The following is a 3457-nucleotide window of genomic DNA, read 5'->3' as shown; positions in this document are numbered from 1 at the left end:
GCCTTTTTCATACTGGAGAAATGTGTATTAATAACGTTACCATATAGCATAAGAATAAATTCAGCTGTCATAAATTTTAGTTTGTATCAATGTCAAACCTATATCCTTGAGTTTTACATCCGTTGTAATCACAGTAGCATGAATTTGTTTCATATAATCAGTCTCTTTGAATTGGTAGTTGATGGCTGATAATGCAAAAGGCAAGTTTAAGAGCACTAGTGGAAGGAAAACTCTCAGCTGGTTGTCCAGAGAGCAGTTATCTTGCTCTACTGAAGCAGGAAAACCAGAACTACTCTCTTCTCCCTAGCTACTCCTACCAAGCTACTTAATTTATGCTCCAAATAATCACTAGAAGCTTTTGCTGTATTTTCCCATTAGTTATAACCCAAGTTAAAGAAGTACTATGTTACAAATATTGGCATTTCTATATTTGAAATTCCTGACATACTACAGACACATACCCTCTCGGAATTTGACAGGTGATACTGACAGCACAATGTCAATAGATATGAACTATCAGGGCAAAAGTTAATCTAGTACACACACCCATAAAACCTTCAAAGCAAAACTTTTTTTTCTTTGCATGTACGTTCTGGAAGAAATAAATTTAAACAGCACTGCCATGCATACAACACAAGATGTGACCCAGGCATCACCCTATCCGATGATGAGGAACTTGACAGCCTTTTAAATGATTCAGTTTTTAAGGGCAACATTAGTCAGACACTGCTTAGAGTACCGATTACACTTTGCTTATGTTAGGATAAAGCTTACACAATAGATAAAAATATTTTTCATGATTCTCAAAAAATCATTTATTTATAAGAAATACAAACCTGAATGGAATTAGCAATTCCTTTTCCAGTCAGATGCAGAGCCCTGTATACAGGGGGCTATACAATCTTTATGCCACAGGGATGGAACAAAAATGAAGATCTGTATGGACAGCAGGCAAGCCCAAAGAAGCAGAATCTGTCATCCTTACAAGAAATAGGATGAGAGTTTAGCCCAGTGATGGCCTCTTCCTTGAAAAAACTTGTGACTAATTGCTTCCTATGAATTTAACCATCTGGGCGTTGAAGAATTCTCACTTGCGGCAGCTGGGCTATCTGCAAGGTAAAGTGTTCTCAGCAGGAGTAGCAGCCTGCATCAAAGAAACAGATCGAAGTGCTTCCATGCTCCAGTGTCAGACAGTACAGAAAATCCTTTGAGCAATAGTAGATGTAACAGAAATTGCCTAGAAGCAGCATTTGAATGCATAATGCTCTCCTTACTCACAATACTGCCCTTTTGCTTCAAAATATCCCCAAGTTTACTTTTAAAGTGCTGATATTTTTATTGGTCTTAAATTTTCAGTTTCTTCCACCAATCATCCAAGATTTATCAGTGAAAAGAAAGGAGCATACTGTGCTGTGCAAGGCTACTGTGACCTAGAGTCGAGATTATCTTGCAATATTTAAATAGCCTTGGCATTAACAGCAAGCCGTCAGTGCAGTTTTCAAGGCTACATAGGAAAAGGGTGCAAGCATGGGGCCTTAGGGAAGCTGAGAATCGGCATTGATATTAAAAGTCCTCTTCATTCACAGGAGTGCAAAATTCAAATGTTCCACCCCAGCACTGCATCTACTGCCAGTGAGCATGCCATTATCATGGCCATCATTCCTCCTCCCAAAGCACCATTTTGAATTGGCCACTGCACCTAAACAAGGTTACAGATACAAACATGTTTAATAGCATCATTAGATTGAGACACCCTACTTCCTACAAACAGCTGTTTCCAGACACAGGGGTGCATTTTGTACTGGGCGCTTTTTACTTCCAACAGACAAGAAAATGGGGTTGCCCCCTCCAAACTGGAAGTTCAAATGAAATCAGGAGCTGTAAGAAGGTGAGCTACCATGACCTTTGATGTCCAGGATTTATACAAACTCTTATTCCACTGTATTAATTACCCAAAAATGCTAACAATCCCTAAAGCAACACACAAGCCTTAGGTCACCTACCTACACAATAAAGTCAGCGCAGAACTGTGTCACGCAGACAGAAATACTGAACTGTGACCTTTATACATAACAAACTATGAATAATTCTCTGAAGTTTAGTACTGCCAATTGCATCATCAATTCAGTGTGCTTAAATATATGGATTTTAAGTAATATCTGGCAATATAAAGACATGATCAAGTTTATAACCAGCCATTTGGTTACCAGACATGCTAACAGAGAGCTTTGTAACCCATGGCAATGCTTCGGGATTTGAGAGTGGAAATTGTCAGATATGGCTACTCCCAGCAGCATGATAACAGTGTAATGTGCTGAAATTGTTATCTGCAAAATGGTGATAAAATAGTTATGAGGTCTACAGATAGTGTTGGTGCTACCATTAGGTTTAGAAGAACTTTCTCAGAGAAGACATCTCTATACATGCTTGTACATCCTATGCTGAAACAAAGCCAAACTACAAGCTACATTTGTTTTCTACGTTTGGAGAGAACCTTGTTCTCCTGCCAAAAACATTTTTTCAGGGAGTACAGCAACAAAATCAAAACACATACTCAGCAGCACACCTCATTCAAATCATCCATGAAGATCAGAGCATTTGAAAGTTCCTACAAGAAACCAATTTACAGTTATCTACTTACTGGAAAAATTAACTGTGCATTTATGTGTAAAACCAGAAAATGTTGAGTCTTTTAGCTTGAACATAACTATCAAGCTTGCTACAAGATGCGTGGTTAATACCATGATCCCTCTTTTTATTTGTTTCTCCTTCATGCATTCTTGAACCAGCTCTTGGAATCACACCCTTTGAAGAGCTCCTTTTGAATCCGGTAATGTTGAAAGATAACTATGTAAAAAGAAAAGAAACAGCTGAACGGAAAATTAGCAGTATTTATTTGTCTTGGAACAAAGCATTTATTTCTTAAAATTTTACAAATAAAATTTTATACAAGTGATAGAGAATGAAATTTTCTATCCACACTAAAGAAACCAATGTATGCTCAGTATCTTCACAAAGCAAGTTTGGTTTCAGTATCAAAATAACACCCAGTTGGTTGTGCACCGTGTTCTCAGGTGCTGTCAAACTAACTTAAGTTTTGAGCTATACCAACTTATACCAGCTTTCACAAATATTTGTATTGAATTATAAAAGTCCTTCCACACACCAGTTTAGGATCAGGTTCCCTATTTCAGTATTCCCCCAGTTAACCTCTTGAAAAATCACCAAACAGTAAAACCTCCTTTGGGGAGTTACTGACTGTAGGATATGACTGTCACAAGCAACCACATCATACAGTTTCTTTCATAAATAGATCACACAACTATTTTCCTCCCCTCCTAAGCCACTAGAAACTGGTTCCAGAACCCTACTACTCTGAAGGGTAAGGCTTCCCCCCATCTTTGGGAGATTTCAGGAGTCAATACACGCAACTTTTCTTCAATCCCAAGTTAATTTG

This window comes from Egretta garzetta, unplaced genomic scaffold (genome assembly GCF_000687185.1).
Source record: "Egretta garzetta isolate BGI_Z169 unplaced genomic scaffold, ASM68718v1 scaffold454, whole genome shotgun sequence".
NCBI classification, from domain to species: Eukaryota; Metazoa; Chordata; class Aves; order Pelecaniformes; family Ardeidae; genus Egretta; species Egretta garzetta.
The sequence above is the reverse complement of the archived record's forward strand: the minus strand, read 5'-3'. Positions refer to the sequence as shown.